We start from the raw sequence: 27,525 nt of genomic DNA on the forward strand, positions 1-27,525 counted from the left end.
CCAGTTCTCACTGAATTTCTCATCAAAATGTCTCTGCCACCTGTTTTTCTCTCTTTCTCTCCCCGTAAGTTCATGAATAAACTATGCAGGGCATCGTGCCCTGGTTTCTGGGAGTGATGGGTTACCATGGCGACGGGCATTGGATATTACTCATGGAGCTGTCTTATGGCATTGTCGACAAGCATCTACAGAGGAATTGCAGCATTGCTAACCCTCTTCTGCCCCCCCCCCCTTCTGCCTGAAAGCTATAGAACAGTTTTGCATACTCATAGCCAAACGTGGTATGGTAAAGCTTTTATTAGGTCCATATTCATGATAGATGGAAAGAGAAAAGGACAATTCTTTTTTACATGTAGGCGTTAGAGAGGGAAAACACACATGCTAGAGGCCACTACTGTGATGCTCTGTAATGATTAAAAGTTACCTTGTGGCTGACAAAAAGATAATTACTTTTCTGATAACCAGTTCCACTTGTGAGTGTGCATTTGAATAGTTAATCAATCATAGAGTCTACAACAGGTTATGTCATTTACCACAGGGAATAATTTCCTGGTATCGCATTGCAATTTGCTATGCAATTGTACACCAATGCTACACAACCTAACTTTTGTGTAGCAGTCTTCTTCCATAGAAGTGTACAGGATACCATTTGAAATATTGTTCATCAGCTAAAATTGCTAATCAAATATGAGTTTGGGAAATTCCCTGTACCGGTAGTTTTTTTTCTGATGCATATCTATCTATTGTACTTTCAATTTTGGTAGTATGCGTTATCCATATGCATGGGAATTTACCTTCCCAACCCTCACTCAAGAATTTGGGGAATATTCCTCTAAGAATTACTGTCTTAGTACAGAAATATAAGAAGGCTTCAAAGAGCTTTCAGGTTTATATTTTTATTGTTTGTTGTTTCTTCATTATTTATCTGATGTCAGATGAAGTATGCCCGATGAAATATTGTAAAACTAGTAGGTGTGATGGCGTCAAAGATTGGGCATTATGAAGATGAAAATGAATGAATATTATGAAGGTGGGAGATACATTCATTCTGTATCAGGTTAGTGTAACAAACTTTTATGTAAAGTGGCAGCCACTCCAACATTTGTTTGTATTTAAAAGAAAATGAGTGAAATGTAAAATATTGTTTTTTTGTTGTTGTTGAATTTAAGGTAAATATCAGTTAATTTAGTTGTTACCAGAATTTCATGCCACAAAAATATTTTTGCTTTACAGTATACTGGCAGCTGTTATCAGTGGAAAAAAGACACTGGTTATGCATGTTATACAGTTTCATTGATCACTATCACCAGCCCTCAGTGTTTTTGATATTGTTTTTCCTCAGTATTTGATATTTGTCTTCAAATTTCTCGTAATATGTACTGGTACTATCATACCAATAATTTAGGGGTTTTATTTAGAAGCAGATAATCTATACACAGGTAGTGTTTTGTTTTACTATCGGTTGTGATTTACATTTTTACTTGTTATCATTTTCGAAGCGGGTGTAGACAGGATGCTGTGTTTGTTTGAAGTAAGCTACATGTAGGAGACTTGGTTGAAAACACAAAACTAAGCAGGCCATATTCTGACATTTATTTGGCTAGTTACACTGCATCACAATTGCAATCACTCATAACATTATACCGGAAGCCAAGTCCAACATATGTACTGCAAAGATAATTTGCAATGGAATAGATGGATCTTGCCTAAAGTAAAAGGCAATGCAAAATAATGCCAATTCAGAAGTGTGGCACTTGGACACTAATTCCGCACAGAGAGATTCCCTCATCTACTTAAACACATAATGCAGACGTCATGAAAATGTGATGGTGTCATTTGAGCGCTCCGAAGAGGCCCCGTGATTGGGTTATAATATGACACGCCTTCACAGCCTATTATCGTAGAGGCTGATCAAATTTGTCGTTGATTGGAAAAAGATTGCATTCCCAATTACAGGTGCTATGCTGCACCGTCCTTAGCTCTAGTGGCTTTGTTAAACAGCAGTTGTTTTGAATTGTTTTCTTTCTCTCCTAAATCATGCTCATAGAGGCAGTACTGAGAAATTATATTCACTATTGTAAGAGAGAGAAAAAAACTCCAACACATTAGTTTTGTCCTTTACCAAGTATCAATCCAATATAGTTGCCATGTATATGTGCTGAAGAAAAACAAAACAAAAGAAATAAGAGCTGGCATAATTTTAGTGTGTTTGTTTGGTTTCTAGTATTTAGAAAAAGTCTGTAGAAATCCACATTATATTAGAATTAATATCACCACTCAAACGAAACATCAGTATAAATGGATGTTTGTTTCAAGATAAACATTCATTAACAAAATGATACCATAGATGCTATACAAATGTATCTCTCACTGCTTTACACAATTTACTTTGTGCAGAAATGTACACCTATCCCTGAAATACCAGTAGGTTGATTGACTGGTTTTGTTTGTTTGTTTGTTGTTGTTTTTTAATTATCATTACTGTATTGATTTGGACTGGCAAGCACATATTTTTCTACTGAAGTACATCAAATACTTGGAAGCTGGTAGGAAGTTGTGGCCATGTCAGGCAAGCCTCTAGCAAGCTTTCCCATGGTAAAGGAACAGCATTTGAAAAGTCATTAAAGAGTATGCATGTATGGTGGAGGATTTTCATATAACGAGTGTCACAAAACTGGTTCGTCTGTATACAGTGAGTAAGTCAAAGACAAAGAGTACAGTGTCTACACAGAATTTCCCCCGGCCCTTCTCTGAAGAGGTAATGCTGCCCTCTAGTGGCAGATTGCCTAGAAAAAGTAGAGATGGTAACATTGCATTATGCATCATTCTTCCTCGGAGGCCCCCTCATGAAAGTTCATGCTGACATTTTCGGTCCTGTTTTTGTGTTCAGGTGTAGCTTACTATTGTTCAGGTCTGAAGTACAACAGCAGCAACAACAACAGCATAGCAAATAAAAGGGGGAGGGAATCGGACAAAGTGTTGTTGATTTTATCAAATGCGATGGGCGGGACACACCAGAAGTGCCTCATACTTGATGTCTAGCTCAAGGCAAACCCATTTGCCCCAGATCATGACGGACTTGTCGTTGCTGTGAGACAAGGTCAAGTTGAGGCTATTTCAGTTGCCATGGCAACATGTTATTTACAGCTGTTGCTATAGCAGCTGTGATGAAAACGAGCCTGCAATTGTTACCACTTCCTTCTGAAAAGGATTTGGTGGGGTATTATTGAAGCCATGCTGTAACACCTTGAATTAATTTCTGTGATTCATATCAGCTTCTTCATTGCTTGTTTTTGCATTTATATGAGTGATGTCATATGTATTTCGAAGAATTAGCCTATGAAATGATACGATGGTTGTGCTTTGAAGTATTATTTTACAGAGCTGACCATATCTATGATGTAACATGTTTGCTTTCAAATGTTTCTTACAAATTTGCTGCCAATTCACCATAAGCACTGCTCAAGGATGCCCCTCTGATATGAAGCACTTAGAAATGATGCACTTATAACGTTTGAAAGGATGTCGTCAGAGCTGTTCATGAGATTTCTGTGGTCCTGTTGTTAATGGATTAACCTGACCATTCCCTAACTACATCAAAATGTCGTTAACATAATGTGCTCTTGGGTTAGCGGCTGTGGTGAGAGAATTTGAGCATGATACAAAGATGCAAGTTGTGTCTTTTTTTTCTTTTTTTTTTGTTCTAGCGGAAAGTCAATGATGAAAGGCAATTTACCAGGTTTTCCCCGTGGTTCCCCTTCCCCTACCCCCCCCCCCCCACTTCCTGAGGGATTTGACAAATGGGGCGGTAGTGAATGCTCCAGCGTCATCCACATGAAGGAAGACCAAGCATCAATGGATGTATAATTCATACATTGCATAATTGGCTGGTGCAAAGACCAATCCACTGGGGTCTGAATGGTTGGCGGATGCATTTGGTAGCAGCGGCAAAGTTCCTTGATACAAGACTCTGGAAGTGGTTGGAGGGCAGGATGATAGATCCACTCCACGCTGCATCAAGGAGCAATCATCATCTCAGAGATGGTAGACATTTCAGGATGCACTCCATCTTTCCCCATCTCATCTTATGCATTTGATTTTGATTCAATTTGATTTGATTTCAGCATTTCCCTTTTTTTTTGTAAAAGACTATGGTACAAAGTCAACTGGACAAAGTTCTTGAGTAATATTTGAATGTAATTTCAGGGCATCATGGTAAGCTTCATCTCTGCGTTGGTCCCAACTCTCTGAATGAATAAGGCAAAGAATGGCCCTCACTTTGTGTGTGTGCGTATTCTTACGTAGAAAATGACTCACTATGTAGTCATGGCAAACATCAGGGCCAACTATATTATTCTCACTTTTGTCATTTTGTTCTCTCTCTATCTCTCTCTCTCTCATCCAAGAGGAATATTTGTGTTCTTCTTGTTTGAGTAATTATCATGTTTAATCATACATATTTTTTTAATGTCTTGACGTGGCATGTACAGAGCATGGTTTGATGTATTACTTGTGAAATAGAAATAAGGATGTGTCAGTATTGTCTTCTTTTGTTAAGGGGGGGGGGTGAGGGGAGCAAGTTTGTGACTGTAGGGGCAGAAAGTCTTGGTTTTTTGTCTCTTTCTTCCTGCAGAAATAGAATTTCCATATCTTTTTTTGGGGGGGGAATGGGGGAAGGGGGATAATCCTAATAAATTAAAAGATATTCAGACTACAGTCCCACAGGGAATGTTATGACCTATATAATGATTAAAAACAAATAAACAAGCATACACAGACACAGGCACAGACACACAGACACAGACACAGACACAGACACACAGACACACACACATGAATGGATCCCATCCAGTATTTCAGAATGCATAAAATGCAAATGTTAGCTTGCCATCACTTGATACCATTCCACCCACTTCAGTCTGGAGTGTGGAATCAGGTCCTGAGATGACCCTCGCAGCCAGCTTGCCTATCAAATAAGACTCTGGCTTTGAGGACTGGGAAAGTAACGTGAGAACAAATTGTCCGTCATGGCAAGAATTTTGTGACGTACGTCCCCCATTGGAGAATGGCTTGAACTGGTTTTTAGTTAATACAGACTTCAGACAAACATACAAACTGGTACAAAGAAACAAAAAAAGATCCTTCCTTGACAAACATCAATGTGAGCTTATGCTTTATGGACGCCTTGCAAGAAAACAACCCCCAAACCTTCTGAACTCTTGATACACATTGTGTCAATCCGGATCAGTTCTTCGATCCTTCAGATATGTGCCAAGTTTCCTAAAACTGCCTGTGAAGTGCGCATAGTACAGAATTTATGCAGTATGATGCCTTGAGATTTCAGTTAAGAAAACAAAACAGTGGAAACAGACACACACACACACACACACACACACACACACACACACACACACACACACACACACACACACACACATCTCTCAAAGCCATAAAAACACAAATTACAATAAGACTTACAAGTCAAATATGGTGGAAAATAAGGGGATATTGAAAACAAAAATCTGTCTGACTTGGGTGGTGTTACCTCAAAATGTGTCTGATGTATAATTGATTTACACTGAATTCTGCTCTTGTCCAAATTCACTCACAGTTCATGTGACCCCCTCCCTGCCTTAATACCGCCAATTCTGTTCTAATTCCGTATGGACGCTTTTTTCATTTGTGGTACTCTTTCTTTCTCTCTTTAGGACATTTTCATTACCAAAAAGTAGTTTATGATGCCATGGTGTATCACTAAATATGAATTCTGCATTGTATTAGTCATGTGACAATGAATGCGATATAGTGTGAAATCCATGACGTTTGGACACATTCAGAGAAAATGCGTCAGTGCGTAATTTTTATTCTGTTGGATGTCCAATGCTAGTAAACAGACGTCCATATCCAAACATGTATGTGGGTGGATGTACATGTAGCAAGCATGAAGTAATTGCAGGCCTCGTGGAAATCAAGGGGGAATAAAATTCAATCAGAAATTTTTGCTGTATTGTCTAGTCCGTCCTTGGGCAGGGCTGCAGACAAAAGCTATGCCCTCCAGTCACCATTTCCCCCTCCCTGCTTGTCGGCCGATTGAATTGGAGTCAAATCTTTGTCACAGGGGATTAGACAAAACAAAATTAATCAACATTAGCCGACACAAAGCAAAATGTCATTTTCTTTCAAACTCTCAAATGCAGAATCATGTTTGGTGTGAGGAGAGGGATTGTTAAGAACATTTTAGTTCACTCGCCTCTCCCCCCCCCCCCCCCCCCATCCGACTTTCATGGGCAAATGAAATGAGTTAACAACTCACGAACAATTTGATGGGAAAAATAATTTATTAAAAACAAATTATTTTTCCCCACCTGATTTCGGTTGTCGTCACTTCCATCAAACTGAATGAATACTGCATGCTGAAAGGTGAAAGGAAGCAGGGCAATTTCAATGCCAAGGGACGTTCACATCATGTTTGATTCTAGGTTGTTCTCAAGACGCATTAAACTCCTTTTATAACAAAATTGTAGTCAGAATGAAGAGAAAGTGATATGTGTTTACTTCTGGCTCATTCTCTCTCTGTCTGTCTTTCTGAAACACAGTAAGTAACCATAGCTACAAAGCATCCGAGGAGGGTAAACAACAGCAATGTTGGTTCGAGTGACAACCCCTGTGTGGTAAACTCATCACCGCGACCAATTTGTGGTCCTAATGTGACACTGACCTGACAGGTTTGACCTCTTTTGGATCTCCCGGCAACCAAAAGACGTCACAAATGCGCGTGCACGCACACACACACACATTCAAAGAAAGTAGGAAAGGAATGTAGTAAGGCTTTCATTCAGCAGCTCTGTACCAAGTGCCTCTGTTTCTTGAGTTGGAATTCAGCATGTCTTCCGATGTGAGATGCTAATTTCACACAGAAGTTTAGTGGAGAGTGGGAGTTTTTAAAGCAAGAGAGTTTTGGATGTAGTAGTTGTTGTGTATGAAATATGACATTTATTTCTGTAATCCATTTCATCACTTCCAAAACATTATAACAGATACAGAGTAGCAGACAAAGTAAAATATGCTTCCAAGGAATGTTGTATCTTCAGTCCCCACTCAGTTAAATGTTGTGGAAGTAGCTAGAACAATCAGAGCATATTAGTCTGTGCTTTGGTGAAGAGGGGACGGGAAGGTGTGGCAGATTGTACTGAACAGACATATTTGGTAGCATCCTCGAAAGATATCAAGAAATAGAAAACTACATTCTGAGGACCAGGGAGAGAAAAAAACATACTTAAGATTTGGTAGGCAAGCTGGAGATGAGATTTCTGGTAGTTGTGAGAAACTATAGCATGTAGCATTATCATTATCACCATCCATCATTATTGTTGTTTACATTTATCCCCATCTTCATCATTCATCATGGTCATCGTCATCATTCATTATCAACACCATCATCATCATTATCATCATCATCACCGTGATCATTATTCATCATCACCACCACTGTTATCGTTATGATAGCCGTTATCGTTATCGTTATGATAGCCGTCTCTGCTATCATATTCATCATTTTGCAAATTTTAATTTTTTACCATTACCCCAGTTATTATCAACATTTTCCATTATCACTATCATCATAATCATTTCACCGTCATCATCATTATCGGCATCATCAGCATTGTCGTCGGTGTCTTTCACGTTGTCATCGACAACATCATAATCATCAGACAACGGAAGTAACAACCATTTCCATTCCTTGCCGCTGCATCTTTCCAAAGCACTTTCCCCATCCCTTCGTCGGCTCTATCGTTCTGCCGTTCCGCCTGTACTTCCCTCCCCCAGAGCCAATGATTGGGGGCCCCCCCGTAGTCCAAAATGTCATGGTTCAGATCGTGCATAAACAATGCATGTATTTGATCAATGCTATCTATGACAAACGGAGTCGTTACATTCTCAAGGTCTGACTGCATGTGTTGGAGAAACAATGTCGTCTTCTTTGTTGTCTATCTCATCGCTGAAAAAAGGAAAGATGCACATTTTATTACCTCTTTCTTTAGTCTTTGCTATGTGGCAAGTATCCTCAGTTAATTTCTGCTTTCTACAACCGCCCTCACTGTGTAATTGTGGTAGCTGGCAATATCTCTTACATCTATTACTTGACAATATGCAATTTTCAAGAATGCATTCTCATTCTAAACATGTACACACACAAAAAAAATATCTACAATTGTTTGCAAAAATCAAGACATAATTGTTGCTGCACAAGATGTGTAGAATGATTATAGAGACATTGATTTTTTTGTTTTTCAAAATAGTCACATTGCAAAGATTTCCAGTCTGTTGCTTCACTCAAGCAGCATAAGTCAGTTGTATTACAAGCGGGATGATCATTATCTGTTGTATAAAAAAATCTTCTCAAAGATGTAGCAAAGTGAGCATTTTAAAGATTGGCAATTTTCCACCATAAAAAGGATTTGGGAGTGACAGAAAGAGGAAGAACATGAAAATTTAAAGACCATCCTTTTGACAGTTTCCTTGAAATCAGTGATTTTTCCTGTCGAGTGATCAGAATGCTGCTAAAGAATATAATTGTAATAAAGACAAGCTGTGGATGCGTTTGGCTGTCGTAATTGCTAATGTTTTCCGGTGAAGCTGAAAGAGCTAGATGGTGCAGTCAAGAGAGCCGTAAGGCCCGGGGTATTACGGTAATGGGAAATTAAACAATACATATGAGGATATAAAATGTTAGCCTTCGGAGAAATAACCAATAGCATGGCGTGGAAATGGTACTCTGTCCTCCTCCTCGTATGTTGATACAACTTTTTCCGGAATAAATGTAAATTATACATCATTATGACATGAAACATTGTGCTTTCAAGATTACAAGGGAGAATGGACATTGGGTTTTTTTTTTTTCTGGGGGGGGGGGGAGAGGCCTGGAGAGGAAATTTGATTATTAAAGTTCTGCATTCACAAGTTTTTTGGTTGAAAATGAAAGCACACTCCGTCAAATAAGACTTGATTTGGCCTTTCAATCCTAAAATTTTCCAGTGCTCTGACATCCCTCTGTTTCATAACTGATGATTTTTTTTTGTTCCCCAGAGACTTCACCTTACAAAAGCATCATATATGATAAGTGGAAAAGGGAAGCCCATACAATGTGTTGGAGCTCTGAAGATTCTATTACTTTTTTATAACTAACACTTTAACCTTGTATATGGCATCTGCTGCATTCTCAGCCATCGAAATGTGTTATGAAGAAATGCAGATTCATGGACCGAAATAGATTTTGCACGTGGAGTGTGATGCCCTGTGCACGAATGTTAATGTAATTTGGTACATGGCTTATTATAATTCCGAGAAAATGCAATGCATCTTCCCATCCTCCTGGTTTGCTTCCTGTGAACTGAAATTTGGACGGTCACGCTCTGCGCCGAAAGTCTTCCTCTGTCAGATCTTCTGGAGACACCCCAGGGTGTTGATAGCTGTTACAGTGTCATAAGCTGCCGAATGATGTAATTCTCATCTTAATATTAGCGATTTGAGGAGACGAACATGACCGTTTACTCTGAATTGTTCCATCTCTGTAGCTGATCCTGTCACTGTTTTGTTTTGTTTGTCGGTGTGTTTGTTCTTTTGTTTTGAAGTTTCCTTGTTCAATTTCCTCTTTGTTCTCTCAGCATATTTCATATTTTGGTTAAAATTTAATGTAGAAGATAGCTGATGCCTTTCTCTTCCACTCTGGCTCCCTCCCTTTCTCTGCATACCCTTGACTGTCAGCTGCTGGTAAAACAAAAGGCATCAATTTGTGAGCCTCCCAACTCGGGGCCTCTATCGTTTGTCGTTGTCGTCGATGCAGCGATATATCTGGAGGAGTGCCTCCGTGAATATTTATGCTCTGCGCCGAAACATACTCTGGAACATTCGCCGCCACAGAGATATGGCAATCCGCCCTTATGCGGTTTTGGATGCATGCTCACCAAATTATCTGAAAATGTGATGGATGCGCATGGCTATTGACACCAAGAAGTTGGCATACAGCCGTACATTTAGATCAGGGGATCCTGTCTGTAGTGGCTTTGCTGTGCTAGCCTAAAAATCTTCCACAATGTTCAAGTGAAAAAAACAGAAGAATCCAAATGGGCTAAATTTATAGGATTCCCCTTGTTTTCTGCAACATAACGAGTATGCTATGATTGTGATGTGTGCACCAGTGAGTCTTTCAGTCTGGCTACAAAGGTTCCTGTACTGTTCAAAATCTCTGATGAGGTTTTGCCATCGATCATTACTGTTGACTGGGAAATTGTGCGTAATGTTAGTGTGTGCTTGCATGTATTGTTCATTTTTCTTGTTTTATACTAACCCTCACTGTGTCTGTAAGTATTCCCAGAGATGCCAAGTCCATCTGATTCTGCAGGAGGTACTCTAAAAATCAAATTGTCTTTTCATGTACCAATGATGGAAAATAAAAACCTCCCTGACTAAAGTGTAATGTTGGGTTTCATTTTCTCCTGCAACAATTGCTCCCATGAAATGTCAGCATGCAAAACCAAACATAAATCTTACCCACAAGCATAACCCTAAACCTAATCCTAATCCTCACATCAAAATAAACCTAAAACTCTATCGCAACCCTAACTCTAACTCTAAGTCCTTGGAGAAAATAAGACTGGTGGAATTGTTGCAAGAGCAAGTGTCTAGTCACTGTTATGTTGGCACATTCAGTTGCATGTAAACCACAAGGATCTCCCTGTGTGCTCTTTAGAATATCCTTCATTTAAAATGGTTATGGTTTGCAACCCTACATTACCTGTTGGTGTTGTTTTTTCACATTCACATATTCACTTTTGCTGTCATCGAAAATGGACAAATACCCTAGAAAATAATCAGGAAATGCAAAGGAATATTTTCCATGTAATAATATCCTGGAAGATTTTGTGCTTTTAGTCGAAGAGACTCAGTGTTTAGTTTTTAAAGAACTGTTGAAATCAGTGGGTGGGAGAGAGGGCAGTTTGAAAAAAAAAAAGATACAAAAGAGAAACCCTGATGAAATCAGCCGCATTTATTGATCTGTACCAGCATCTCGGAGACTGTGTGTGTTTAATATTGGAGTGGGTAACTGTAGGGGGTAGTGAATGTAACTGGCCCATGTTCAATGTGGTTAGACGACCAGCTCAATCCCGCACCACATGATGTTGTGCACATCCATGGAGCATCCTTTGGATGAAAAAAAAAAGAGAGAGAGACGAGAGGAGATTGCTCAATAGAGGAAAGGGGGAGGCTAGGATTCCCGTGCTGCAGAGCTATGCATGCATGCGTCACAGCGTGATTAGCATGTCTACGCACCAACCACCGAGCTGATTGTTCGGCAGCGGTAGGGGAGACGACGACAGACGAAGAGAGAGAGAGAAGGGAGAAGAGAAAAGGGTGAGGGAGAGACGGATGCTGTGCAACCACCACCATTTACAATCCTCATCATCATCGCATCTCACTCTCATCTACGGAACCACTCTGGATGGGATGTATTCTTCTGATATAGATATATACATTTTTTCCCCCCTTCCAATCCATCCTCCCTCGGCCAAACTTTGGGTGCAGCCATTTGCACGCAGGGAAGCGTGGGCATGTCCACGCAGCATTTCACGGCGACTGCATTGTTATCTAATCCACTCGGTGTCACATCAGACGGCGGAATAGACCTTGGTCATTAGTGATATTGGCGAGCGTTTGGAATAAGCCAGCATTTGAGGTGTTTTCGTCGCGATCGGAAGGGAGGTCTTATTTTGCACAACGACAAACCAAAGGGGGGTGAGACGGGAACGGCGTGTTCATGTTTCTTCCAAAAGGATCGCCGCCGATGTTGAGAGGTAGTGAGGAGTGATAGGGAAAAGCATGAAGCCGATTCTTGACGTGGGGAAAGGGGCAGACTTCTTGGATAAGAGTGATGTCGGGGTGGCGGCATTCTCCCCTAATGGGTGCCCGTTTGAGGCCCAAAACCTGGACCAGGCCATGATGGGGGTCATCATGGTATTTCAGAGGTAGGAGTTTTCCCCCGCAAATGTCTTTCTATTCATATATTTACATGTACATATTTAGTATATATTCAAACATATGTGTGTGATGTCTGCGTGGATGAACACTGAAGCTCTAGAAGTAGTTTGGTGGAAATGCAAACCATGGACCCTCAATTGTCTGGATTATTTTCCACCTGTGGCTAGTACAAAAGAAAACAAAAATAGATGAAGATGATGAAGGACCTGTTATAATGTCGGCAGAAGGATGCTTTAACCCGTTGAGGATGAGTCCCGAGAATACTCAGGCAGCTGTCTATGGGAAATGCATGTTGTAGCAAAATCAATCTGTCCTCAACGGGTTAATACTGAGTCTGACGCTCAAGTAATACTAAAAAAGAAAGTAGAGTGGTTAAAGGAATGTCCTCATGTATCATTTATGATATGGCGACAAACTGTTGATGGGGATGTCATTAGTAATAGATTTAGTATTTGATTTAGCTTTTTTTTTTTTCAGGACACAAAACATCCTTTTGATGTAAGGGCAGTGATTGAGAGAGGTGTCTGTCTGTCTGTCTCAAAATGTTTATGTGCTTCGTGCGGATAGAAATTATTTTGTGTCGGCTATAGTATACGTTCTGTCCAAGATGTTTCCTGTCATCGTTACATTTGTGTTGTGCATCTAAGGAGGACCAAGGCTGCCTACATGTTGCTGTTGAAAAAAAAAAAGAGGAAAATCCTTTATAATGATATTTAAATATAAAGAACATTTGTAATGTGCCAGTATCCATCATGAACAGATGCTCATCCCATGGTACTGAGAGAAGCGAATAGAAAATATGTCGAAAGATGTGAGAAAAGGGATGAAGGAAACATTTAGAAAAATACTTATAATGACCAGGTTTGGAATGAAATCTTCCAGAAACAAGCCACCAAGAGAAGGCAGAGTATGAACGTTCTTATGAGAGTTATTATGACTTTATTTCTACTTCGATTCAGGAGATGTTTCCATGCATTTTGTATCATGTGGTTCCCTTTCATCTCTGAGCAGACTGTGTGTATTTGATGGAAGGACTTGATTGTGTGTGTGTGTGTGTGTATGTGTGTGTGTGTGTGTGTGTGTGTGTGTGTGTGTATGTATGTATGTATGTATTGTATGTATATATGTGTAAATCTGTGATATCTTCCATTTTGTTGTTCTCAGTTGTCGTTAGTTAGTTTGTTCCTTGTACCATTCTGGAATTTCATACGAGACTCTCACCCATATGTGAATTGACTGTTGTTTATCGAGTAACATTAAACAAATGGCAGTGAAAAGTTTCATAAAATTTAGCCCCAAATTACAAATAGATTAAAGGAATAGTCTAGTATTGGTGGAGATGAAGATTGAGCCTTTAACTTTTAGTTATATGTACTGAGAAACCACTTGTGCAATGTTACAGAGCATACCATTCCAAGAGGAAAACAGAATTTATTTGATGAAAACCAGTTTTAAAATGGCTGACATATTCAAAAACAAAGTAAAACAAAGGGACCCTAATAAAAGGATCACTTTGTTTTGGATATCTCAGCCATTTCAAAACCAATTTTCTTTGAATAAATGTTTAGTTCCTCTTGGAATAACATGCTCTTTCATATTTCATGAAAGGTTTCTCATCTTGCCCCCCAAAAGTTAGAAACCTAAAGCCAGGCCTCAGCCAAAACTATAACATCCCTTTAAATATACTGTCACATGCTTTCATGAAAACTACAAACTATCTCAATCTCATTTCATAGTAAAATGAAGTGATGATGTCACTGCCTTTCCACTCTGTCAATTAGCTCGCGTCCAAATCTTCGCCAGATTTCCTGTCGCTTTAAAATTATCCAAAAAGGAAGAAATTGTATCCTCCGCATCGTATTATGGCATGGATTTGGCAGCGATGAGATTTTTAGAGGGGTATTTCTGATTTGGAGGCTTGCTACATTAATTAACATAATCATACAATAGTTTTTGTAATATTTTTCATGATGATGTACGAACCATTGTGAGAGTTGTGAGGAGCTGACATTATCTCATTTGATTTGCACAGTAAATGATCATGACATGACTCACTGTCTCATGAAAACACAGGACACTTCAACATTCTATATCTTTCCAATTTGTTTATCCCATAGAGGCACAACTTGCAATGTTCTCTTTGTTCAATAAGTTTAATTAGCAATTCATACAGTACTAGAAAAGAGAACCCTTCTGTTGAGTCTCCTTAAGATGTATTTTATTTTTTGGTTAGAATTGATCACAGTCGTCCATCAAAAAGCAAAAACAACAACCAAAGTAGACCTCTAGACAGGCACACACACACACACACACACACACAAACACAATGACATGCCTTTTGTTATGATAATGCAATTGCAGTAACAGCAAATTTACATAATGTCGTAGAGTTTCTGATTCAGTAGTAGGCTCCCTGAGAAAGCACTCATCTCTTGTACAAATGTATTCTATTACCAGAGAATGTAAAAGCCCCCTGATACATTGCACTAATTGTATTTCTATTGAGATGCATTTGATGCACAAATTTTTCCCTGATTGCTTGGGAGCATCTTCCTAATGCTGATATGTTGATGTTGGCAACTCTGATAATGGGCTGTTTCTTTAAGAAATCATTTCTGAGTGTTTTAGTGACGTTTGTGCTGCTCCATCCAAAGCATATTTCAGAGAATTACTGTAAAATGAGGAATTTTCGCGTGCACTTTAATTTCGCAAATTTCGCGAGCGCCAAGATTCGCGAAATTAAAATGCACGCGAAAGTTCTTGTTTACACTATATGCACTGAACGCCAGTGGCACTTCGCGAAAATTTCATGCCACGAAAAAGGCTGTCAGCTCCAATTCGTGAAAATTTCATGCCGCGAATATATCATGCTTTACAGTACTCCGAGAGATTCTCTGCTGTCTGATTCTTTCCATTCCTGCTCACATCCCTCGACTCGGGACATTACTACTTTATTTTCCTGTGGAATCCCTGCGATCCATCTCACAAGCTAAATTTGGCAGAAACCTGAGAGTCTTGTGAAGGGCTTCAGGCGTAAATGTGTTTAATTGCAATCTAGTATGGTTTCTCCCACCCCCCCCCCCCCTTCCCCCCTCGCTCGTCTGAGAAGCCATCACTTTTGGGCTTTGGTTCGGCTGCAGGAGATGACGCACATTGCGTATCGTGGCAAGATCGTTTGTTTCTAGCATGTGACCGTCGCTATCTGGTACGTCGCCGTGAGACACAATCTATTATAGGAACAGTGGACGCCTTTTTCTGACTTCTCTCACACCCACCCTCCCATGTTTTCTCTTACATGTTCTTTCATGCTTTCCACATTGTTTCCTCTTTATTTATGTGTTTGCACCCCGAGTGCTCAAGGCATTTTCAGCTTTCTTTATTTTGGCTATTCTGGTTGTTTTTGTTATGCCATTTGATCTTACGTCCCAGGAATTGTAACGTTCATAATTTTTCATTTGACTGCCTTTTAATACACATTATCCTCACTGCTGCTATTGCTAAGACACTTCTACCAAAGATTCAAATTATACCATAGGCATAAGACATGTGAGTTCGTAATGGTGATAAATATGGTACTAATGGTAACAGTGATGCTTATAATAATGAAAACTGAACGACTATATATTGCCGCTGTTACTAATGTTTATTATGATAATAATGGTAATGCTAACAATAATATCAATGAGGTTAACTAGAAAAAAAAACACTGCCAGAAAAAAAAAAATCTTTAATACCAAAAAAAAAAGAAAATTTGTTTCTGTGTTCAACGAGCCAACAACTTTATTTGTAGTGATAATCATACAAAGGTAAACAAGAATGTCCAATTTCTGAAATTTAGAGTTGAAAATGATCGATGCACCGATTTATGATTTCTTACTGCATTGAAACAGATGGGGATAAGCAAGTTTACAATAAGATTATATTTAACAAAATTTATAAGAAAGCAGTATAAGAAACCAAATGTTTCTGATATAAGCCTTTTGTATGCTATTACTACATTTCAAAAATCAGAGATGTACAGTCAAAGAAACTGACTTGTTTTGAGATATCAAAAATATTTAGATGTAGCTTACGCATGGACAAAACCTGCTTGGGGATACAGCAAGATTATTTTTCCCTAAATTGTCGTAAATATTTAAAGCACAATTATCATCTAGCTAAGATACAATTATGGTTGTGAAAACTACAAACTGGTTTCAGGTTAAACAGACATAAGCAATAGTGATGTTGTGTGTATCTGCACTCAAATGCCCCTGATAGCTATGGCAATGTAACCAGACATATCCATTTTAGCTGGGGATGTTTATACCTGTTTGATGAGTAATTAAGATAAGAATGTTAATTACAATAATATTAGGATAGAATAATAATGATAGATTCTAATTTTGGCTTGAAAGTTTTGAGTTAAGACTAGCAATTTTAAGCAGACTTTTTTTGTTGTTGTTGTCAGGATTGGATTGTAGGAATTATATATTTGATTGATTATTTTGTCCAAATTAAATAAGGACATTAATCATTTCATTTCTTTAACATTTTTTTATACCTTCACCCAAAGGGTGCCGGAGTCATTATGTTTTATTGGATAGCGTAATTATGAGATTGAATCTTTAAATCATTAAGCTCGCATCCTAATTGCAGCAAATTGGTGGTTATGTGATGTTGGGCTTTAAGCATTCTTAATTGCAATATGCCCAGGATAGGACTGGTAGTAGCATCCCCATATTATACTCTCTGTGCTTATCATAATGATATAGGGTTCATGGTTGTGCAGGATGGCAGAATTTCACGGCTCGATGTGTATACTTTAATGCGGCCAGAGACCTATGACATTAAATATGTGCGATCGCTGCCACAGGAGCCATGAAAAATGCATTCCTTGTTTGCCATTGCCATAGTAATTCATATACACTTGTTATTGTTGTTGTTTTTGTTGGTGGTGGTGGTGAATTTTTATGTTGCTGTTATTGTTTTCTTTTTCTTGAGCAACAAATGATCAGTCACAGTTAGGACCTGGGCTTTCAGTATGATTGCTTCTGGAAGGTGCTTCTTGTGTGTGTATTTCATCTTTTCTTTAAATGCCAAATTATGAAATCATAATGATAATGGAGATGAACATAAACAAGACAGCAGCAGCAATAACAGTGATAAAATGATGATGGTAATGGTGATGATAATGGTGATTGCAATATATTAAAAAAAGAACAGTTCAGATAATGTACAAGATGCATTACAAGACCCTTGGTCTTCAGTAGAAAAGTACCGTATACTGTACCTGTGAATTTGGGTGCATTGTTGAACAGGACGTTATACACATTTTTTAACCAAGCATGTTCTGACCCACAAAAGTGCTCATGCCCTGTAAATACCATGGAAATATGCCAGGGAAGGAATCAGAAGTTTCTCAACAGAGAATTCATCTGTGTTTTAATCTCCTCTTGGTATTCTCGGAAGAGGAAACACGTAATGCAGTTCAAGCTTTTCCTTCAACATCATTTGTTTATTAGCACATGAGACTGTCAATCAAAACAATGCGTGCGTGCGTTCAAAAGCGTCGCTTTGGCATTTATGGTAGTATTCTGCCCTCCAGGAGGCTGTAAACACATGCGTGCATTCATGAGGCGGTCTCGAATCATGCAAGCATTGAAATGACACGCAGATGAACGTGCTTGATGGGAGGGGCTAAGCCAGTGCATCCCACATCATTCGGCCTTGTTAGCCCGAACTGGGCGCCATTTGAATGGTATCTCCGTCCTCTACCAGCTAACCCTCCCCCTCCTTGAACTTTAAAGCTCAGCATTCCAGTGATAGTCGGGCATCAGGCCAAACATCAGGAGCCAGCGCCCACCGAAAGCCCGGTCTTGGAACCAGACCCGCTTTCCTGGAACGGGTCCCTGAAGTTCAGATCTTGTCCCCCTATACCATTTCTCTGTTTTTCTTCTGTCAGCATAGCCACAGGTGCAGAGATCCTCACCAATGCCCTGTGATAGGATTTCATGATGTCATCGCAGCACTGACATAGTTCGGGTCTCATACTTGGTCTCTAATATGGCAAGAGAGGAAGGGTCATTCTTGTATGCATAATGTATTATGCGCATTGTAGGCATAGCATTGGCTGCCCACTTCATGTACAGTCAGCAAACTCATAGTGTAATATTGGTCATCAGGTCCCAACATTGGTGGTTGCCCAGGGCCTTTAAAACTAAATGTCGGGCCAACAAATTTCCTGAAAAGGCTACCTTTTGGTGGCTCGATCGGGAAGCTAAAATTTGAAATGGAGTTTTGTATTTCCTTTTTATTTCCGGCCACCAATACTTCAAATGCAAAGATTTTAGCTGTCCAAATATGCCATCTGAGAAAAAAAAACAGTTAAGTGTTGAATCCTGATTATTGAAATTAATTCATATGCAGAAAGTTAAGTGACAGATTTGTGTGTTTTTTATTTTGTTTTTCAATTTAGTATATTTCCCAAGGAATGCCAACTATCATACTTTTTTGTGGGGGGGGGGGGGGGGAGGAGCAGGGAGGAGGGAGGTTACAAGTAAAAAAAAAATATAATTCATTAAATGGTATGATATAATTCCTCTTTGAACTGGAAACAAAAAAAAAACATAGCAACTCCTGGACTCTCCTTAGATATCTCACTGTTCCTCTACACAGCTTTCTCCTAGTTCATCAACAACTCCCGCTGTTTTCCAAGTTACCATAGTGATATGACCTAGTTACCCACAACCCCCTTCATCCATCCACGTGTATATCTCTTTCCCCTCTTCACACTCTCTCCCATCCTCCCTCTCTACTTTCGTCCTCCCATCCACTTCCTTGCCTCCGATCAAGACTACCAACGTACACAAAAATAGCCTCTTATCCTCCTCCACCTCTGCCTGTCTTCTTGTCCATCTGCACGATGCGCCATCCGCTCTCGGCCATCAATTCCTGCAGCATTACAGATCGCCGTCACCCCAGCACCAATGCACGTAGGCATCATCAGTGGCTTCTCTCTCTCTCCCCCATCCTTCTTTCTTCCCCTGTCCTGATGTCCAATGGACCCATCGACGGGCCAGCAAGGGGCAAGAAGACACAGCTCGACCAAAAAGAAACCGTAAGCATTTCATTTTACTCGGACTGGACGTTGATAAGATGCGACGTTTGGACAAAATTTGATGGGCATCGCCCCACATTGATCCCGCTGCTACTTCCTGTCAATATGTTTTTGTAGGCTGCAGGTGTAAGGACCAATGTAGCCACCATTGGGTTGACCATTCAGTTTTGATCATCATAGTCTCACAGAATATGTGTGTGAGGTGTATATCAAATGAGATTCTCTGGTCATATTATGGAATAGATGGATGCTTTAGATTGGTGATTAGTAGATTACATGGCAGATAATTCCTCTTGAAGACTTTTTTGTCAATATTGTATTGTAGTGTCTCCCCAGTGAATTGCACGGTGTCAGTGTCGTGTTGATGTTGTGCCGCAGCCATGGCGCACCTCACTTTCGGAGCTGCGCAAACGGGCTGGCAGCGAGGCAGCCGCAGCGAAATGATGCGGAGAAGGCTTGCTTGGCATTCCGCGTGAGGTTGTTGACCTTTCCCTCCAGTGTTATCCCATCTACCACATCAGATGCTGTGCCGCTGATCCCGATGACAAATTGAATCTCATCTGGAGAGAGGCAGGCAAGCGCGTGGCACAAAACGTGTACACGCTAAGCCCTAAAAATAGAAAGTGTACTTACCAGTCCCACCCGTACAAATGTACGCCATACATCAAGAGCTCATCCCTTGCGGGAGCGACAGTGGTATGACTAAAAGGTTCATACTGTACGAGAGCAAGAATTCCCAGAGTCCAAAGTCGTGTTGTTATGAACATCCTTGGACAAGATGTTTGACCCCGGATAACCCTCATGATCCAGGTACACAGATGGGTACCATGGCAATCCTATGGGTTATTTTTTGACAGTGACAAGATCATCTGAAGAGCTGAAAAGACTGTCTTTAGTAAGGCGCACCTGGTAAACTAGGGACGGCGAGCGACGCGGTGCGACGCTTCTGTAAATTTCTTTCAATTTCCGACGTCAAAGGACACCCAGCGACGGTTAGCGACGGCGTACAATCACTAGTTTAGACTGCGTGTCGGCGGGCGCCGCCGAGCGTCGCAAAGCGTCGGCTAACTCCCAAGTACTTGTGAAAGACGAGCCCTCACAAATGGACCGTTGCATGTACGAAAAGGAGCTTACCTGGTGGCCGTCTCGCTGCGTCCGCGAAATAAGCTCCTTCCCTCTACCCTCCCGATGCGTCCCGATGCGTCTCGAGGCGTCCCTCGTTGAATGGCGACTATTGTTTCGTAATGAATAGAAAACTAAAGTGCTACTACTAGTGCTAAGCGGAGAAGCCATCGGCAATCCAGGATTTGGGGCCAAGCACTGTTTTGACATGAAAATTACACTTACTGATACATGTGCAAAATAATTAATGTATTTTAGGTTACAGAAATGAATTGTGACATGATTCAACTCCTCAGCAATGCAATTGCGAACCAAATTCGGCAATTAGTATTAAGGAGGAAATGCCATAAATATACTATTGCTTGATGCTTAAAAAATCGCGAGTTTACCGTTTAATTCGCGCTACTCGCTCGCTAATCATACGAATCCCCGATACGCGTGCGTGTACGTAGTCCAGCGTCCGAGTATACTTGGGCACACAATCTGCGCCCTGGGCTTGAGATGAAATTTTATGAAGCACAGCTGTGTTGTGAAAGCTAAAACATCAAATGCAAGTCCCCGCACCGTACGTAAATTTTCATTTAAACGCAAGGAAGTTCATTGCTAAAAGGAAGCGTGATTCCGTAGGCAAATATCGAACGCAACCTTCACTAATCAAATGGAATAGAAAGTGCTACATATTACTAGCAGATGAAGCGGAGAAGCCAGTGTTTGGGGCTACGCACTGTTTTGACCTGAAAATTACACTTACTGATTTTCTAGGTTACAGAAATGAATTCTAACATGATTCAGCTCCTCAGCAGTGCAGTTTCGAACCAAATTCGGCATTAAGTATGAAGGTAGAATTGCTGCCCGATGCTTACAAAAATCGCGAATTTACCGTTTCGCGCTACTCGTTCGCTACAACTCCCGATATCGTTCCGAAAATCCCCGATACGCATAAAGTATTACTGTATGTGTTACTAAGTATACTTATAGCGTGTGGTATAGTGCACATAATCTAAGCACTGAAGCTTGGGAAATTTCAGTAGTTGTGAGAGGTAAAGGCAAAGCATCAACACATGCAAGTTCCCGCCCGAGAGCGACAAGCAAGTTCATTGCTAAGCGGACGCTCGATTTCGTAGGGAAAATATCGAACGCAACCTTGACTAATCCAATGCCAATTTGCGTTTGTTTCTAATTCAACGCAAAGTTTCAGGCAAAACTGTATTACTTATTTGCAGTTGCAAGTCAAATCTCTCACAGGGCCAGCGAGCCCTGGTCCCAACAACTTTTGTTACTGTCATTTTAAGGCACGACGGACATCCACTCGTTGGTATTCCAGAATGCGTTCGGAATACACCTTGTACCCTTTATCTCAGTGGCATGCACTCGAGAATGCGCGCATTCTATACTCAGTACCCATTCCGGCCGTCGCCTGGGAATGCTCAGCTTACAACAGGGCCTAGAAATAAGCCGGGCATTCCGGAATGAAACTGAGAATGCATCAACAATGAGGGTGACTTTGTCTAATCTCTCTATTGTCTGATAAAACCTAACGGTAACACTACCAACAGGATTAATTTGCCAGGGTTCACAGCCTTTGTCTTCTAGAACGCATTCGATCAGCCCCACGCTTTCACCAATGAGGTGCATTAAGTATACGTACGTACAGCCGCTAAGTACTAGCTCACCGTTTTGCTTCCTTCGCTAGCTCTCAACGATCGAACATGTGGCTGGATCTCTAGCTGGCCTGGTATTGCGAAGGTACCAAGGTAGTCTTTATACAGGCATGCTAGATTTCGAATTTTCTGTCAAAGGACATTTAATTCAGTTTTCGCCTAGAAGGAATAAATCAATCCTTTTGCATGGCTACGTGAACATTTATGATACCAGGGAGGTGAGGTCTGTTCGCTATATGCTTTTTTTTAGGCGAAAAGAAAGACAGAACAGTATCATATGACGTTTACAGGAACTCAAAAGGGGCTTTTACTCAAGACTAGTGCTAGAGACATGTCCCTAGCTCACTCCCACTCCCAGGCCAGACTGTCTAATTGATATCTACACGTGGTTTACAACACGGGTGGGGTGTGAAGGAATGCATACGCGCATTCCTTTGCTGGCAGGCAACACTAACTTATTGATTGATCCACTCTGCTTTCATGGAAATTTCCACAAGCTTGGCCTGGCTGGGGCATAGGTATCATTCCCATTTATTCAGCTAGCACATGTTCCTTTGTTTGTTTGTTTTAGTTTTAGTTTTGTTTTGTTTTTGTTTTTGTATTGTACCGAACTTCTTCTTTGTCGGGTGGGCTGGGGAGAGGAAAGATCAAAGTGAGCTGAGAGGGAATGAGACAGGGAGAGGGGAATCAAAAGGAGGAATCGTCTGCTGAGCATGTTGTCTCCTATACTTTTTTACAGTTCCATTATTATTGTCATCAAATGCCGATCATGTGAAATTAACCGGATTTGGATCAAACAGAATTGAACTGATATGAATAATAATATGAAAATCAGTGCTGTTGCTACAATACAAACGCATTCTACGTCACTACGAATGATTACAAGTTACTTATCTTATACTGCAGGACCTATAATGCATTACAAAGCGTTTTTAAAGTGACAGGGCTGTTATGAAATTACAGACCAGCGTGGCTAACGAGCTACCCTCACAACCATGAAGCAAACGGGCAAATTACAGATAGGAAAATTATTCGACATGTATTCTAGCATGTTCCGGAGCTGCATGTTATTGCTATTTACTTTCGAACGTAAAAGCAAACATGTGACATTTATTTTATCATCGTACGGAGTTGAATATTTTAATTTCCGAAAGTTAAAGGAAATATTCCACATTTATTTTAGCATCTTCCGGGGCCGAATGTTATTGCTATTTACTTTCGAACATACAAGCAAACATCCGGCATTTATTTTACCATCGTCCGGAGTGGAATATCATTATTATTCATTTCCCAACGTCAAAGCAAACGTGCGATATTTATTTCAGCATCTTCCACAGCCGAATGATATCCTTATTCATTTCCCAACGCAAAATCAAATACTCGACATTAATTTTAGCACCGTACGGAGCTGAATCTTACCGTTATTCATTTCCAAAAGTATAAGAAAACATCCGACATTCATTTTAGTATCATACAAAGTCAAATATTACCGTTATTCATATCCCAAAATTAAAAACAAATATCCGACATCTATTTTAGCATCTTTCGGCGGTAAATGTTATTGCTACAGATTCGAACATAAAAGCAAACATCAGACATTTATTTCATCGTCGTACGGAGTTGAATTTTATTGTTATTCATTTCCGAACGTCAAAGGGATCATTCGACATTTATTTTAGCATCTTCCGGAGCTGACTGTTATTGCTATTTACTTTCGAACGTAAAAGCAAACATGCGACATTTATTTCAGCATCTACCAGAGCCGAATGTTATCTTTATTAATTTCCGAACGCAAAATCAGATATCTGACATAAATTTTAGCACCTTAGGAAGCTAAATCTTACTGTAGTCATTTCCAAAAGTATAAGCAAACACCCGATATTAATAAAGTCGAATATTACCGTTATTCATTTCTCGAAAATAAAAACAAATATCCGACATTTATTTTAGCATCTTATGGAGTCGATTGTTAGCGCTGTTCATTTCCAAAAGTACACTGCAAAAAGTCCGGTGTTAAATAGTGAACACCGAGCTGGTGTTAAATTTTCGGTGCTCATTTATGGTGTTAAATTAACACCGGGTGTCATTTCCAAATTTTAAACTGTTTTTTGAAGAGTTTCTTAGTAACTGCACTTCTTGTTGATTTTTAATTAAAACAAGACGATCAAGAATTTTACATTAAAATACTAGATTTTTGAAAAAATGTGAAAATAAATTTACACCAAAGTAACACCAGCTGGTGTGGTCTCTTATTGAAGCTGGACGGGTGTTAAACCATTGATATTAACACCAACAAATATCAAATCAACACCATGTGGTGTCATTTTTGAATTAACACCAGTACAGTGTCAAAATAACATCAGGTACAGTGTCAAATTAACACCACGAAGTGTCAGGTGAATACTTTTCAACACCATCACAGTGCATTTTCAACACCTGTGGGTGTGGTCCTTTATTGAAGTTTGATCGGTGTTAGATTTAACACCCGTGGTGTTAAATCTAACACCGATGTTTTTACAGTGTATAAAGGCAAACATCCGACTTTTCTTGTTGGCCCGATCGGTCCACCAAAATCTTCATATATGAAATTTTGGTGCCCGACGTGCGTTTTTTGATGGCCCCGGGCCACCGCTAGTTTCGAGACCTGACGGTATACCTGGTAGGTACCTCCTAGCAACAGGGTTGGCGTCTCAATCTGGCAAGAAAAAATACGAATGTATATCGAACTGCGGTACGAAACGCAACTTTAGGCGACGAGTATTATATCGTAAAAAAAAACAAACTAACCAACATACCAGTACAGAAAATCGAACAAAAACAAAATCTCTGTGTTAGAAATCAGTTTCCAGACACACTTTTACTCATTTTTTTTTTTTTTCACACTGAAACACAACGTGTATAATATGGCGCGACTTTTCTTTCTCACAACGCAACAGGGCGGCGTGTGATGTTCTTTTGAAGGTCAAAGACAATATTATTATAGAGGTGCACGAGGCCGCTATCATTCTTCGTGAATGAATGGTTTCAGTAACGCGTCTGCATTCTCGGACGCATTCCGGACGCCTTGAATAGAGGATTTTATAATCCCCATTCTTAGTCCATGGGCCAGGCCAGATATTGGTACCATCTGAGGTGGCAAAACCTTTTTGGTGTCATTTTGTTTGTCGGGCATAGATATGCTTATCAAGCTATGATAGCATTTCCAAATGAGTAGCTTAGTCATAGTAAATGAATTTTTAACCAATTTGGTCTCGTATTTATATCCCTTTACTTCTGAATCGAAACTAACCGCCATACAAAGAAGAGCACTGTCTTCTGTATGTTCCATAGAGCTGTAAAATGCAGCTCTATGGTATGTTCACAGGTGTTCTGTTGTAAACGCGGTGCGCTTAGTCTTTATTCAAGGCAGCGAAGGGAATATCCAAAGGTTATGATGTCCACAGCGCTTAGTCTTTATTCTAGACGGTGAAGGGAATATCCAAAGCGTATGATACAGTGTATATCCTTTTATCTAAAAACAACAACAACAACAACAAAAGCAATTCCTAGTGAATTTTACCGTATTTTTCAATCATTTATCATTTTCCGGTGAAAACGCTACGGTGAAAACGCTGATACCACGCCAATGTCGCTTTATTTCCCTCCAACAATATAAGATAATGCAAAAACAATGTAACGGTACACTACGATACATTATAATGAATGATATTGTAAATGAACAGAGTGATTTTTGTTTAAAACTGATGTATTTGTTGATAGGATAGTATAAAAACAGTATGGATAATCCCTTTTATGAGGAACTTTAGATATGATAACGGTACATTGGTCTAGATAAAGAACTAAGCGCACCGCGTGACAGCTGTGGACATCATAACCCTCTGGATATTCCCTTCGCTGCCTTGAATAAAGACTAAGCGCACCGCGTTTACAACAGAACACCTGTGGACATACAGTAGCCAGTGCTCTTCTTTGTATAGCGGTTTAGTTTCGATTCAGAAGTATAGGGATATAAATACGAGACCAAATTGGTTAAAAATTCATTTATTATGACTAAGCTACTCATTTGGAAATGCTATCATAGCTTGATAAGCATATCTATGCCCGACAAACAAACTGACACCAAAAAGGTTGTGCCACCTCAGATGGTACCAACAACCCATTTTTCGGGTCTTGGCCCATGGACTATCTCGGAATACGACGGAATGCCTCTATTCACAAGGCTGAGGGGAGTAACAATAGGGCATTCTCAGTGCAGGCAGAATGCGTGGACCGGGAATAAAGTAGAGAATGCCTGCATGCCGGACGCATTCTGGATGTCCGTCGCCACAGCATACAATTCATCACATTTTATTTTGCTTTCTGCTTGAATGTGCGTCATCATGCGTCCCGAGGAGTCCCTCTCTCAATGGCGACTGCTGTTTTTTAATGAATAGAAAGCGCTACACTGTACTGGCAAACAAAGAAGAGAAGATTAATCATTATCTTACAATGTCTTAATGAAGCGTAAAGTTACTCTAAACACTACGGATTTGGAAGTAAAACGTGATTCGTTTTCTTCTCTTAAAATGCGTTCTTTGAGACCTTCAGCAAATTGTGATAGTCCCTTACGTGCTACTAAGTAGGTTATAGCTCGTTATTCCGAAGGTTCGTTATTCCCGAATTTCATTTTCGGATTAACGAATCTCCGGAATAACGCCACGTTCGGATTAACGAACCTCTAGATATAGGGAATTTGCGTATTTCGGATCAACGAACCTTCGGAATAACGAACCTTCAGAATAGCGAACCTTCTGAATTTTGAATTGATTTGATTTGATTTATTTCATTCTCATTTTCATTTTTTTCTTTCATTCCACAAAACATAACACAAAGTAAATCTCAAATTCAATCATAAGCATAGTATACATTACAAAGTATAACAATCAATGGTAATCAACAAACTTGCAAAGATATGCACACATACTGGAATTACAAAGTTATGTTTGAAGGATTAAAAAAAATGAGAACTGAGGGGTCCACTAAAAAGCATTGCTTGTAGATTGTGGACCACTCTAAAATATCTTCAAAAATACTTATTATAATTACAAGTACATGTACATAATACAGAAAATAAGACAAAATGAAACAAAGAACAGAGGCACAACAACATGACATGACTAAACTGAGGGGGATACGATTGAAAGGAATACCCTTAGCAAAAAACACATTTAAGGGAAGAAGGGAAAGAAAGAGATAAAGAGAGTGCCTACACGCTGGACAGAGAAACGGAAAAGGGGATTGTGGAAGTATTTCGGACAGCTGGTGACTGCACGCAGCTGTGGAAAAGTTAAGGATATAAGGGGGGGGGGGGGTCGACCGCATACAATCGTTCGTGTTTTTCCCCTTATTTTTTTCGTTTGCTGGTAATGAACATTTAGTTTTAACTTAACGAAGGTGAGGTGTATGTATTTTTCCCATCATTCATGGGAAGAGAAGAAGAGTGAAAGAGGGAGAAATGAAATCAGACGGAGGACAAGTAGCTCAACAAGCTGTCTTTTACACCAGCATCAGTAATATCATTACCATCACTCAGATCATTTGGCCCTTTTCGTATCAAAATTAAGGAAC

At 39.9% G+C, this 27,525-nt stretch overlaps 1 protein-coding gene across 1 annotated transcript in view; it reads left to right on the plus strand.

Moving 5' to 3' along the window:
* LOC139716370 (uncharacterized) overlaps nucleotides 1-27,525 on the plus strand; it is a gene marked incomplete at its 3' end in the record, with an annotated part of 93,374 nt that overhangs the window by 49,844 nt on the left and 16,005 nt on the right. The window lies entirely within an intron of this gene.

The sequence above is a fragment of the Diadema antillarum genome, unplaced genomic scaffold (assembly GCF_040938485.1).
Source record: "Diadema antillarum isolate AM-2024a unplaced genomic scaffold, OU_Dant_1.0 scf00000064, whole genome shotgun sequence".
Lineage (NCBI taxonomy): Eukaryota > Metazoa > Echinodermata > Echinoidea > Diadematoida > Diadematidae > Diadema > Diadema antillarum.